At 47.1% G+C, this 15,362-nt stretch overlaps 1 pseudogene; it reads left to right on the top strand.

Moving 5' to 3' along the window:
* The first annotated feature begins 3,893 nt into the window (after positions 1-3,893).
* On the top strand, positions 3,894-6,151 carry LOC141050685 (E3 ubiquitin-protein ligase TRIM39-like; annotated as a pseudogene).
* The last annotated feature ends 9,211 nt before the right edge of the window (positions 6,152-15,362 follow it).

Consider the following 15,362-nt stretch of genomic DNA (forward strand, 5'->3'; position numbering starts at 1 on the left):
GTGTGGGGCTGCATTAAACTCTGAGGGGACTGCATTATACTCTGAAGGCGCTGCATTTTACTGTGTGTGTGGGGCTGCACTATAATGTGTGTCTGTTTGTGGGGGAGCTGAATTATACTGTGTGTGTTTGTGGGGGGGCTGAATTATATTGTGTGTAGGGTGGCTGCATTATACTTACTTTGTGGGGCTACTTTATACTTTGAGGGGGATGCCTTATACTGTGTGTAGAGCTGCACTATATTCTGGGGGGCTGCATTATACAGTGCGTGGGGGGCTGCATCAAACTGTGTTTGTAGGGGTGCATTATACTATGTGTGTAGGGGGGGTGCATTAAACTCTGTGGGGGCTGTAATGTAAGCAGGAACATGGGATGCAGTGACGGGCAGGAGGCAAAGCAAGGGTTAACAGGTATATTATCAGGGAATACTCCATGCAGGGAGGCAATGGATTAAACGGTAAAAACAGTACAGTTAGCAACGGATATGGTGAGGTGAAGAAATAACGGTTCAAATACTGGCAGTTTTGATGAGTCAATGATTCCTAAGTCCATGAAATGGATAGCACTGACAACAGCTGGTGCGGTATCTTTTCCAGAAAGGTCCTGTGGGCATCATTGCCCCATCTTCTGGTGGCAGCGGTCGGTCTCCGGTACCTTCCGCTGAGCCCTAGTCCATATACTGATGTGGCTGGAGGAGTGTTGGCCACGGCACTGTCTGAGCCCGATGTGGCCCCTGCACAACTCTTCTCACAGTCTCTGTCAGCGGTGGCGGTCGTGGTGCTTGGGTGTGGGCCTACGCTGTACGGATGCTCTGGGACTGAAGCACTCACTGGTCCCTGCTGTAGTGTCTGACAAGGGTACGTGCCACAGTCCTGTACGAGCCCAACGTGGCTCGGCATATATTTACTGGCACAGTCAGAGTGCAAGTGTCTGTCCTGTCCCCGGTCACTCTTATGGGGCACGTGTGTTGTACTCATGGACATGGAACATTCTCCGCTTTGCTTTCTGGTAGTCACTGGCACACTGCACCTCTCTCTGTAGTCACCAGGCACACACTGCATGTTCCTCTCCCTCTCTGGTCTGCTGCTCATGCTGGACACACAGATCCCTGTCCTTCAGGTCTGCTGCAGCAAGCCTGGCCCTTCTCTGTGCTGCGGCCCCTCTGCAGGTGGTGGGGCCTGTCACAGCGCTGGTACTCTCTGGAGGGATGGGACATGGCGCTCCTCTTTCTGTGTGCTGCCCCAGTTTCGCACCAAAACTCCCCTGCTTTGTGCGCTTTTCCTCACTCTCTCTTCGCCTCCCCAGGTCAGCAGAAAGGTCCGCCTCTCTCGGCCTTCACCCAGGCAACAGGGGAAGGTCCGGCACACTAAGGCTTCCCCCCCGGAAACTGGGGATGCAGCCTCAACATTTCTGGACCCGGCATGCAGGTACCCGCGGTCCGGTCGTCCCCCTTACAGTATTATACTCTGAGGGGGCTGCATTGTACTCTCAAGGGGCTGCATTACACTCTATGAGGGGACTACATTATACTCTGAGGGAGCTGCAGTATAATCTGCGGGAGGCTGCATTATACTCTGTGAGGGGGGCTGCATTATACTCTGTGAGGGGTCTGCGATATACTATATGTACTATATGGGACCTGCATTATACTGTTTCGAGGACTATCTGTACCCATCATTCTTCCTCACCGGTGTAAAGAGGCAGGGAAACAAGTGTCGAATGACTTAAATATTGTCGATCACACTCATTTAGCGGCCTGAACTCAGCGCATGTAAATACAGCATAAATATTTCTTTGTGATAGTGCACGATGTGAGCATTTGGGGCCCCACTTTAAACTTTTGCCCAGAGCCCTACTTTGTCTAAAAGCGGCCCTACCTATGCCAACAATTAGGGTGCCCCACCATCGTTTTAATCAGGGTTATTTAGAGGCCCAGTCAGATGTTTTGCCCTCCCTGAGCTAAACCCCTAGCCATGCCTTTGCTCAGAAGAGAACACTTTTCTGCACACCTAAAAAGACAGACACTGCCAGATCACAGGCCAGACGGCATCCACAGTGCCTCCTTCTGCCTCATTATAGGGAATCTTCCGCCAGGGGTTCTCACTGAATCATGTATTTTCATAGATTTACATGGAAACCCCGGTGTAAGTGCTCAATGCAGAGCGCAGGATAAATGTGCACCGAGCCTTACTGAGATCTTTAGGAGGCAGAATGAAAAAATCAACAGCAGGTGAAGAGTTGGTTTTATTTATTTTAATGCCATTCCTTGCGCAGTATAAGTGATTAGATAACTTTCTTCTTTGGGTCAGTATGATTACAGCAATACTAAATTTATATAGTTTTTTTATGTTTTGGTGCTTGTATACATTAAAAACAATTTTATATGAAAAATTTTTTGCATCGCTTTATTCTGAGAGCTATAGCTTTTTTATGTTTTAGCTAACAGCTATATGGCAGCTTGTTTTTTGAGGGACAAAACGATATTTTCAGCTATACCATTTCAATTTCCATTCGACTTTTTTATCGCGTTTTATTCCACTTTTAGTTCCGCAGTATGATGATAAAAAAGTGGCAAATAAACGATGCTTTATTTTTTTTTCGGTATTCATGGAAAGGATTAACCAGTAGGGCAGTTTTATAGGTTGGGTCGTTATGGACGTGGCAATACAAAAATTTTTTTTTGTATAAATATTGTATGTGCATTTATTGGTAGAAATTTTTTTTTTTTTTGGTTATTTTGTGATTTTGTTTTTTCAAATATTTTTACAATTATTTTTACTTGGTTCCTCTATAGGACTTTTTTTTACTCTGATCACTGGTATAGCACACTGCAATGCATTATACCCGTGAATGCTGCACAGAGAGAAGCCACTTGGACCATGCTCCTAACATGGCCTAACAGGCTTGGTATAGCTGGCTGAACTTGAGGTCGTGGCAACGATTGGGCCCTGGTGATGACATCATGGGGACGCCGGTCAAAAGGAAGAGGGAGTCACCTTCCTTTCCCAGCCATCTAAGTGCGGGCAATGCTCCTGGCAATGACAGCCAGGTTCCGCTTTAACTTAAAGAAGTTGTCCTTTACTTGGACAACACTTTTCATCCCCCACGCTTGGCCCCGATAAAATAAAGCCTACACTCCCCTCTCGTGCCGGCGCTGTTCCCATGTTGTCAGCACTCGTTCTCCCCGAAACTCCCATGCTGTTGTTGTGACACGTGACCCAGGCACCCAATCCATGCTGGCGTTACTGTCCTCGCCTCCTGTCGAATTGAACATGAAGAAGTCAGAGATCAGCTACAGCCCGGACTTCATCATGCTCAATTTGCCCGAAGGCAGAGACAGTGATGCCTGCGCTGATTGGGCACCAAGCTAACTTGTCACAAGACCACTCGATAGTCCCAGGACCATGAGTGCCGACACCACTGGAAATGCATCGGCATGGTAGGTGAGTATAGGCTTTTTTATTTTATCGGGGCCAAATATTTTCTTCAGTAAAGTGTTGTCCTTGTAGTGGACAACCCCTTTAAGTTGAGCTCCTGGTGGCAACCACGGGGGGCACATCTCCTGTGTCTCCGCACAACTGCCATGACATCAAAAGGCGTGAAGGGGATAACTGTCCAAACTCCTGCCTGCTGTGGGTCTGTGCAATTTTGGTGCATTTTTTTTTCTTGACTAGCCTTAAAAAAACATGAAACATACAGGGAAAAACTGTAATTGAAAGATTTACACCTGTTCTGTGCTTTGGAGTTGCTACTTGTTTTGGAACAGAAATACTGATAAAATTCTGATTAAAAATACTAATGTGTGACTGAGGCCTAATATGATCAGGTGGAGTCACTACAACTCCTAATCCCACACCAGATCCTCATGGCTGATCAGTAAGGGGATGTGCAGACGATCAGTAATCGGCAGCGCTTTGGACGCAGCTCATGTCCGCTGCCGGCTATAGAACGCAGGTGAATCCCCATGTGATCACTGAACCGTGAGGAATCACCGCGTCCAATACATTGTACAGGTGAAATTTATCTTGCGGAGGCTCGCGTCTCTGCAAAATAGACTTGCTGTGGTCTGGAAAGACACACCGCATGTCCGTCTCCGCAGGTAGCCACAGGTATCGGTGCACGCTTAGCGGGCATAGGATTTCTTGAAATCCCATCCACTATGCTGTAACATCTGGACGATGTGGATGTACGCAGTGTCTAACCCGCAGCGTTTACTGACCGTGTGCCCCTACCCTAAGTGCTTTCTTTCTAAATATGGATCAGCATTCAGCAGTGATCACAACCAAGGAGCTGTAGGGGTTAATGATCCTGCACTGACTCTCCGCTTTCCTACTGAGAGGAAACTCTTTCACTTTCAGTTCCCGCTCTTTCCCACTACAATGGCGTCTGCGGAGCTGAGGGACGAGCTGAACTGCTCCATCTGCCTGAGCCTCTATACAGATCCCGTATCCCTGAGATGTGGACACAACTTCTGCCGCTCGTGTATTGTGAGTGTGCTGGATGCCCAGGAGGCGGCTGGAGGGTATTCCTGTCCTGACTGCAGAGCGGAATATCCGGAGCGTCCGATCCTGGAGAAGAACCGGAAGCTGAGGAACATAGTGGAGCGTTTCTCATCTACTCAGCCTGGTGTGGAGGAGACCAGGATCTTCTGTGCTTACTGTACAAAGTCTCCTGTACCAGCTATAAGGACATGTCTGCAGTGTGAGACCTCCCTATGTGACGACCACCTGACAGCCCACAACAATACAGTGGATCATATATTAATAGATCCTACAAGATCTTTTGGCAGCAAAAAATGTTCCCATCACAAGAAGGTTCTGGAATATTACTGCCCGCAGGACGCGGCTTGTCTGTGTGTGTCTTGCTGTCTGGTTGGTGAACACCGAGGACACCAGGTGGAACTTCTAGATGAGGCTTCTGAGAAGAAGAAAAAGGAACTGAGGGAATATCTGGATGAACTAAACCCACAAAAAGTAGAAATTCAGACAAGAGTCCAGAATCTGCAGGATCATAAAGAAAATATCCAGGAGAAAGCCTCCGATAAGAGGAAGAACATCAGTAAGATATTTATGGACATTAAGGAGCAACTGGAAATGGCAGAAAAGAAAGTGCTGAGCGAGGTCTCCAGGCAGGAGGAGAAGATTATGTCCCAGATATCTGATCTGATCAAGAAACTGGAAATACAGGAGGACGAGCTGTCCAGGAAGATGTGTCACGTGGAGGAGATGTGTGGTGTCACCGACCCAATAAGACTCTTACAAGAAAGTGACATTACAGTAAGTAGTCATGGACGTGATGAGGACATAGGAGGAGATGGTGGAGAGGTCAGTTCTGAGGAGGATCTGAATGAGGTTCTGATCTCACTGACCTTACACCGATCTATGAGTGATATTGTCACCACTGTAACATCAGAGCTCGGGGTCCATGTCCCAGACATATTGCTGGATGTGGACACTGCTTACGAATGTATGAAGGTATCAGAAGATCTGAAAACAGCAACAATATCAGAAGAAAAACAGGAAATGCCAGAATCACCAGAGAGATTTGTGGATTACCCCCAGGTGTTAAGCAGATGTGGCCTCTCCTCGGACGACATTACTGGGAGGTAGAGTGGGACCAGATGGGAGACTGTGCCATCGGATTGTCCTATCCCAGTATAGAAAAGGATGGCGATAAGTCTGCTATTGGATATAATGATAAATCTTGGAGTCTGGATATGTATAATGGAGGTTATAAAGTATGGCACAACTCCAATGAACTAACCCTCAGTGTAAAGCCAACATGTCCAACACTTGGTATCTTCTTAGACTATGAGGCCGGGCGTCTGTCCTTCTATGAGCTGTGTGACCCCATCAGACACTTACACGCCTTCACCGCCTCCTTCACTGAACCCCTACATGTTATCATCTATGTGAGTGATGGGGCCTCTGTTACAATAAGAAGCTGAGGCCGATGTCGTCCTCGTCACATTATAATGACATTATTCCTTGTCACATGGACACATCTGTATATAGTGAGTTATCAGCGGGACCCTCTAATAATACAATGTATATGGCGGAGTCATGGGGGGATTGTTCCTATTGTTTTTTCCTCTTCCCTGTAGATCAGATGCAGAATCAATTATTGAGCAGAATGTAAAACTGAATCACTGAATTGTTGTGACACTGATAATTGTTCAGTAAAGGGTTAATCCTGGTATATAGCTGGGATATGTCAGCACTCTGTTACTCCTGGGACCCCAACCGATCCTAAGGCTGAGTGCAGACGGACTTTTTGGCCCTGCGGATTTTTCTGTGCAGAATGGAAGAAATCCGCAGGTCAAATGACCCGCATTTTTCCTACGGATTTCTTCCATTTTTCATGCCGTTTTCTTGTGGTTTTTGTGCCGTAACATGCTGTGGATTTTGTACCGCGGAAAAATCCGCAGCGTCTGCACAATGTTTTTTTTTTTTTTTTTCCATTGATTTTAAGGCTACTGTACATCACAATGCAGATATGCAACGTTTCTAAGCGGTAAAATCCGCTGCGGAACCGCTGCAAATCTGCATGGTGTGCACACAGCCTTCGACTAAAGGGGCTGCAGCATTAATTCAGCCTCCTGCACATCGGAGCTCTGGATTCCCCCGATGCAGGAGCTGCAGTACGGCCGCAGTGGATGGGGGGCACATCGGGGGTCCGGAGCTCCACACTAGATCAGCATTGTGGCTCCTCCATTCTCAGGGTCTGTGGGGTCCGCACCAGTCAGACACTGATGGTATACTCTAGCTATATACCACCATGTGAAATGTCCTGTAATCTCAATAATCAGGGGATGAGTGCAGGGACCCCAGTGATCCTGAGATCGGGGGTCCTGTGTGCGCTCAGCCGCTTCTCTATCCCCCTGTATCTCTGTAGTCACTAAGGCGCCGTACACACAGCAGAGCCGGATACACGGAGGGCGCACAGGCTCTGGTGGGGTCCTATGTGCAGAGATCCCCCATAGATGCAATGTGTGCTATATCCAGACTGCAGACAGATCATCATGGCGCCGCGGGCTCTGAGCTTCACACTGGTTCTGTATTCTGGTGGTTCTCTGTTGGGGGATGTTCACACCACTTCTTTTTCAGTCGGGTTTGGAGCCGGTTCACTTCTGAAAATTGCCTTAAAAAGTGCTGAGAAAATGCTCCGTAGAATGGACGTATTTCTGCTGTGTGAACACGACGCGCGTCACGTGCTCAGGATTTTCCGGCTCTTGGGTTGGGTGAGGGCTTATTTTTTTCCTCCTTGAGGTGACTTTTTAATTGATACCATTTTGGGGCAGATTCGATGTTTTGATCGTCTGTTGCACATTATTGCGGCAACCAAAAAATATGTAATTCTGGGAATTTGATTTTTTTTTTCTCCTTACACCGTTTAATTCTTTAATCAGTCATGAAGGGGTTAAATGTCCTCTATCAGCGCAGAACGACTGTTCACACCAAGTCCGGGCGCTCGGGGCATCATGGCGGCCAATCATTTATAGTGAACCCTCCCACCTGCTTGTTTTCCCGCTATCTCCGCCCCTTCTACTTTGATTGACAGTTCTGACTTCATAGCGCTGAGAAGGACGGAGATAGATGGGAAGCTGCACGGAGCTGGCTGGCCGCCATGATGGGGCCTGGACTTGGTGTGAACAGTCGTTCGGTGCTGACAGTCGCCCTTTAGCATTACATTTACATGGTAATACGGTAACCAAGGTAACCAGGTGACTTCTCTAAGGTAACAGGATGAATGGTAACCCATAGCAACCAGCACAGGGTAGTCTCGGAGAGCCCTGAAGAGAACCATGGTAGGTGGCATCACACCTGGTGTCAGGAGGAGGATGGCGGCTCATTTCCATCTCTTACAATGAGGTTCTCTTCCATATATCTGACAGATTCACAGACATTTCCTCAGATCGATGGTGTAATCGTGTGTTCAGAGCTGATAAATGGCGCGGCCGGCTGTGTGTTATGTGCAGGAAGAGGCGGCTGTGACCCCTCACACAACAGCTGAGACGCCATTTCAGGAGCAGAATCCTGGTCGGCCATTTTGTAGCTGTGCTCGGTGTAACGGAGGCTTTATGGTCAGTGACAGAAATGATCTCTGAGGAGACAGTTTGTGTAGGACGGAGGCCGGCCGCCATATTACAGGGTTTCCAGAATTCTGTGTCACTAATCGCTTTATGTGAAGGCGCTGGAGACCCCGGCTGTACGGAGCGCGGGCAGCCATGCTGGATCTCCACAGGGAGATGAGCGCACCAGGGTGACACAGACGTCCGACATCGATGACCTATGTGAGGAGAGTTAGGGCCGCACACCCTTAGTGTTAATGTACAGGTGACCGATACACGGCGTGGCCACAACTTCCTGTCAGCGGAGCTGTGTGACGGCTGTGTCTGCTGGGACAAGCTGTGGTTTCCATTGGTGTCTTTCTGTGGTACATGGGACTGTGTCATCACCTTATATTAACCCTGTAGAGGCCAAAATAACAAAAAACAGCAATTTCCGCCCGTTTTTGTTGCAGATTTTTCTCCAGTCACGGTAACACAAATCCTACATACTAGATAAAGAAAAGACCTGATTGGGGTAAAAATCAGTCACTTGGATTATATTTAATAAATAACCATAAAAAACCATAACATCGAAACCAATAACCAATTATCACATAAATATAAAAGACCCAAGGGCTGGGCGATGTTCCCACAGGCCGCGCTCCGACGAGACGTGGCCCTCAGGACCCCACAGCCCCTTTCATCATGGCCTGAAAATCTAAATGAGAGATATCTAGAGCGATGCCGGACAGACGTCCCCGATCTCTTCTGTGTGACCCCGGAGTGAGAAAACCATCAACCAGAACCATACAGCTTTCTAATGCTTTGTTATTCCTTTTCCTTATTTTTTCCATGAATAAAAACCCTTTTTAGACCAAATTATTCTGGGGATTTTTCTCAGAAAAGGCGAAACAAGTAAAAGGAAAAACTCCACTTTAATGAGCTTTTTATAGTGTAGAAAAGCTTTGATTCGGCCGTTTTTTACCTGCATTTTTTTAGTCTCCACATTGAAGACGAGAGAAAAAAAAAAAAGCACCAAAACCGCACAGTGCAGCCGCGTCTTTAGACCACAGGGGGCGCCGCTCTCATGAAATCACACTCACTTTGCTGGAACTGCAGAATTTCCGTGCAAAAAAAACCCAAAAACGCATCAAATATGGGAGAAAACGCATAAAAGAAACTCGGCAAACACGCAGTAACCAGAGGAGATTGTTATTGCGCTGTGTGGTGCAGACACCTGCAGAAAAAACGCGGCATTTACGCTACGGTGTGAACACGGCCTCAGCATTACACTTTTATTACATTTTTAATGGTTCTTATAGAGAAAAAATATCAATCGCAGCATATGTTTTACACCATTTACCGATTTCTGTGAATAATCTGATCGCTGTGTTGTGCTTGTGTGGCGCCCCTGAGGCTCAGTCGCCACCGAGGTACTGCACCTTCTCCTAAGGTGTGGTGCCCCACCATCCAGGTAAGGTGGGAACTCCTTTCCACACTCCAACACTTGCACCCCACACACCAGGGTAGTTCTGCACAACCACATTGCGGCTCAGTGCTTAGAGAGTAGCAGAGCACCTTTGGTTGTTCCCTGCTTGGAACACTGGACGTGCTGGGAGGTGGGTGGACTTAGAATATATAAAAGACCGGGAAGGTTTAGAATTAAGGGGGTTTTACACATAGCGATATCGCTATAACTTCACCGATTTTGTGACGTTATAGCGATATTGCTAGCGATATCGCTATGTGTGATACTTACCTCCGACCGACTCCCCCGCTGTCCATCGCTGATCGTGCGAGAATGTCCGGCTCCATTTCTCGTCGGGCGCTTCCTGCTGGGCTTCCTGCTGGCGCCGACGAGCGACGCGTGGAGGCGGGCGAGAGGACGTCAGGATCGCTGTGTGTGAAAGGTGAGTATCGTGCGCTGCGTCGCTGCTGCATCGCTGTGAGATCTGCCTGTGTGACAGCTCACTAGCGATCATTTAGCGATGCACCAGCGATCTTGACCGGGTCGGATCGCTGGTGCATCGCTAAATGTAAAGGGGCCTTTAGAGGTCAGTCTGACAGGAGGTCAGGGAGAAGGAAGACACTCGGAGAGGAGTGGGGATCCCTGGAAGAAGGGATGGAGGAAGGAGTGCTGCAGCTGCCTCAGTGACCTGAGCCAGCTGGCACAGGAAAGGAAGGAAGAAGGACACTGATCTGTAACCTAAGTATCCATAAGAAAGAGAGCATAGTACGGAACAAAGGAGAGTAGAACAGAGAGGACGTGGGTTGGAAGGAAGCACCCTGCCTATAGGTTCTAAGCGCAAGGCCGGGGCCCGGTCCCCGAGGTTGTATGGACACTTATGGTTCTGCAGCAGACACCGGTGGAGTAGTTGGCTGTAAATGCACTACTCCCATCTAAGACTTGGGGCACAACAGCATTTAGATAGAGAGCCGGGACTCAGGAAGAAGGGAGTCCCCGAAGCAGGCTACAGCTGTCTGCCATACGAGTAGAGTTCTTGGGAACATCTGACGAGAGGAACTCCAGTGTAACTCAGTACTAGGAGATCTTCGCACTTTAAGGTGCTATAGAGAAGAAGTTCAGAAAGGTACATGTTGGCGGAGTGTTGGAGGGGAGCCTACCATCTTGCCTGGAGGTTGACTGAGTCTCTGACCCGGAGGACATGGCCCGGAGGCAGGCACCTGTGTGCGCTACAGACTGTGAGTAAAGCATTGGAACTACAAGCCCCGGTGTCCTCCATTCATTATTGCGCCTACACCCTCAGCACCACTACATCTGGGTACCAGCTCCTACACTGCCTGTGCCTCTCCTCATCCATTACACCTACACTGCCCTGGGGCTACAGCTCCACCTGTGGGGAGCTTCACCATCTTGGCTGCCACACACCACCAGCCCCAGAGGATCTGCAAGCAGCGTCGGCTTAACCCCTCACTTGCCGAACACCACAGGTGGTGTCACGAACTATTCATTCAAACTAACTACAATACAAATTCCCCCATTACTTGGGCATCCAGGGCCACGGACCAGGTCAGCGCTGCTGTGACACATCCCACAGACACCGGCCCGGTACCGAGTACCCCACAGCCCTGGGAGGGCGACCCACTAGTCGTTACAATTACAGGGACACCATATATATCCATGTTATTGGCTGATTCGTGATGTTTATTATTTTAAAAAAATGCTAATTAAAACTGACATTATTGTAATTGTTTTTCTTTTTTTTTTAGTAATTTTATAGGAAGAAAGCAAATTTCTTTTATTCTTCTAGAATACAGAGACATAGAGACACTGCTATGTCCAGATGTATCTCTATGTAATCAGCCTGTAGAGTCTGAGCCTGCAATACAGATCACGTATAAAAGAAATTATCCCAGGGACATCACTGGAGCCTGTGGTGCAGTAGCTTTAGCTGTTGCCGGTAATGTTGAAGGTTGTGTATTTGAGACCTTGGAAGACTCACAAAAAAAGAATTATTTTTTATAACTGCTTTTTATTATTTTTAGCAGTTTTATTAAACAAAAAAAATTTGACTTTTTCGTCCTCTCTGTATAAAAGTACAAATACAGTGCTGTATACAATGTACATGTATAATCTGCTTCTAGGGTCACTGCCTGCAATATATTATCCTCAATGTATCATCATTGGTTTTGGCTCCTAGCTAGAGCTGCTGCCTGAGAACATGGAGATTTGAGTTGGAGTCCCGGGGAGACCCGATCCCAGGAAAGGAGAACAAGTGTTAGGCCGGGGTCACGCTTGCGAGAAACTCGCACGACTCTGGCGTCTCAATAACCACCACTGCCACCGGCACTCGGACCGGAGCACTCAGCTGCATAGAAATACATGTAGCCGTACTCTCCCGGTCCCGAGTGCCAGGTATTGAGACTCGTTCGAGTTTCTCGCAAGTGTGACCCCGGCCTTAATGTTATAATATAATTTACATCAGTGCAGTGAGATTATACCCCCCATCCCGATGAGGAGGAGCTACATAGCAATTTCAACAATGGGAAGAGGGTGAGTAATAGAAGCGGGGACAAAAGCCCAGACATGGTGGGACTAAGCGGCCAAATCGTGACAGTCCCGCTGAATCCGGTACGGTTGGGAGCTATGTTGTTGCGCATTACAAACACCCGGGGCCGGTATTTCTCATTTTTGTCTCTTCTATTCAGCATTGAACGTTCCCGTAGCAGTTTTGCACCTTTGTCTCATTATTGGGCCATGTTCAGTATTTGGTCAGTATTTTACATCAGTATTTGTAGCCACAATCAGGAATAGAAAAGTCTAATAGAAACTCGTCACCACTTCTGGATTTATCACCCACTCCTGGTTTTGGCCACAAATACTGATGTAAAATACTGACCGTGTGAACGAGGCCTTAGGGTGAACATAAATTGGTTGTAAATGAAGGTAATAAATGTTTTGATTCCGGTATTTCTATCACCATAGCAAGTTATAAAGGGGCAGCAGCCGATTATTGCGAAGTAACAGATAAAACCTAAGATGGAAACAACATGAACATATCCGCTGCTATAAGTAAGTAAAAAGCAATAATGCAAATAAATAACACGGGGGCTCGGTAATCAGTGTTATTGATGACACCAGCGACAAGGTGCAACCAGTCGGGACGGTCCTAACTTCTAGTATTAACACCTTACATGTGTCAGAAATGACCTCAGTGTGAATAAGGACTAAGCAGGACTGGGGCCTGAATATGGACCCCACAGTGATGGGACGCTGCAGAAACGTAATGTCCAGCTCAAAGAAAGGAGGCCGCACCTTTATCTGTACAAGAACCTAAAACAAAACTGAAAAAAGTGATCTGAAGTGTACGGCTGAGCGCTACGTATAATGGTCAGTGTGAACACGCACCTACATGTTGTCTCTATACCAACTTATACTGCAGCTCATTTCTTTTGGGTTTTATAGTGAAGTAACAAACTAACTCCACTGATAGAGAACGTAAAGGGGTTGTCCAGGATTGGGCCACATTCACACGATGAGATTTTGGTGCGTTTTTTCCGCCGCTTATTTTTGCATGGTCTTCCAGCTCTGGGATGGGATTTATAGAAATCTGCTGCTTGCTGAGCTTTTCTTCACTCAGAGTAAACTGTCTGTGGGGCGAGTGTGAAGTCCGCACATGTCAGTCTCTCTCGCGGGTACGCTGAGCTTTCTGTGCGGATTTTCCCCATAGACTTACATTAGATGCAGAAAATCCGCAGGTAAAAAATACACGTTCTCAGAGCGATTCTGGGGAGGAAACTCAACAAAAGTCCAAGTATTCCGCGCCTAAGTGTATCAATAAAGTTTTGTCAAATACCAGGAAGTATAAAATCAAAAGCAGTTTTATTTAACCCCTTAGCAACCGCCAATACTCTTTAAAAAGACGGCCGCTAGCGGTACTTATTCCCTTATTGCCATTATAAAACAGAGATCGGGAATAAAGCTGGAGCACCCCCAGCCTCCGGGATAACAGAGACCCCGGAGAACATGATCAGGGCCGGATTTTCAGTGACTAACGGCGAATACACCTGTCAGAGGAGAGAGAAATGATGACTCACCATGATCACTGCCGTCCCCAGGTCCTCCTGATCCGTCCCCCGGCCCGGTGTCTCCTTTCTGGGATAAACAGTCGGGCACATGCACAGAGCGCCCGCCCAGATCTGCCGGCCGGTACCTGGCAAGAATAGGAAACTTCTGTTGGTTCCTTTTGATCAGTGTGATAGACTCCATCATAGTGATCAAAATAAAAAATAGTAAATCAAACCCCCCTTTATCTCCCCCTTAGTTACATACAAATTATAAAATATATATTTATATATATTGTTTTCCGTTCTTTGCAGTTGGGGTTAGGTTTAGCGTTGGGGCGATGGTTAGTTTTTTTCCACAAATAAATGCAAGTCATATGGAAGAAATGTTACCACTGTCATGAAGTCCAATATGTCACGAGAAAACAGTCTCAGAATCACCGGGATCTATTGAAGCGTTCCAGAGTTACGTCCTCATAAAGGGACAGTGGTCAGAATTGTAAAAATTGGCCCGGTCATGAAGGTCAAAACTGGTTCTAAGGGGTTAAAGCATGACAGAGCAAAAAGAAACAAAAACTGTAGCATCAAAAACGTGATAAAAACGCATGTAAGAAAAACACAAATGTCAGTATTTGGTCAGTATTTTACATCAGTGTTTGTAGCCAAAACAGGAGGGGAACAATCAGAGGAAAAGTCTAAGGCCGGAGTCACACTAACCTGCGCAAAATACGGTCAGTATTTTACATGCGTAATACGGATGACAGACCCCTAAACAGTGCTCCGTATGTCATCCGTAATCAAGGTGTGGTCGCGTATTTTGCGCATATCAGCATCCGTATGTAATCCGTATGGAGAGATTTTCTCGCAGGCTTGCAAAATGGACATATAATGGAGCCCTATGACAGTTTTAATAAAGAAATGAAAGAATAGATATAGACACATAGAATGCGTGTGTATATATATATATATATATATATATGTATTCTATGTGTCTATATCTATTCTTTCGTTTCTTTATTAAACCTGTCAGTGTCAGTTTACTGTATAGCGCACTGAATTGCCGGCTTTGCTAAAAGACACCGGGTGCGTATTTCTCGCTGGTCACATGTGTGTTCTGTGTGTAATCCGTATTTTTTGCGCACCCATAGACTTGCATTGGCGTATTATGGCCGTAATACGCTGACAGTCCGAGCATGCTGCAATTGGCACGGAGCGTAGAATACGGATGAGAAATATACAGTTGGTGCGAGGGACCCCATAGAGAATCATTGGTCCGTGTGTAATGCGTGCTTTTAGCGCCTCTCACTCGGCCGTATTCCTTGCCAGTGTGACCCCGGCCTAATAGAATCACGTCCCCACTTCTGGATTTATCACACTTCTGGATTTGGCTACAAACACTGATGTAAAATACTGACCGTGTGAATGTGGCCTTAGACCGCAGACTTGTGAACCCTGCACTGCGCGCTGTCAGGATTTCCCAGTGCCGGGAGCAGACATTCATGTGACCGCTCTACGCCATTTACCTATTTCCGGACACTTTCCGACTAGACGTGCGCAGAGTAACTCAGGTCACGTTTATTGAGCGAGACCTCGCAGGTGACCGCATATGTATGCAAATCACATACTTGGAGTCACATGACCACCTTCTCCCGGCACCGGGTAATCCTGACAGCGCGCAGTGTACATTGAGCGACTAAAAGCCCGGACAGCCTCTTCATCTTCTTATGTAGATGGAGTCTATACACAGACGGGAGTAAAGTATACAGATGCCGTAATGATCCTTGTGTG

Source organism: Dendrobates tinctorius, unplaced genomic scaffold (assembly GCF_039654945.1).
Source record: "Dendrobates tinctorius isolate UK_male_01 unplaced genomic scaffold, ASM3965494v1 ptg000152l, whole genome shotgun sequence".
NCBI lineage: Eukaryota > Metazoa > Chordata > Amphibia > Anura > Dendrobatidae > Dendrobates > Dendrobates tinctorius.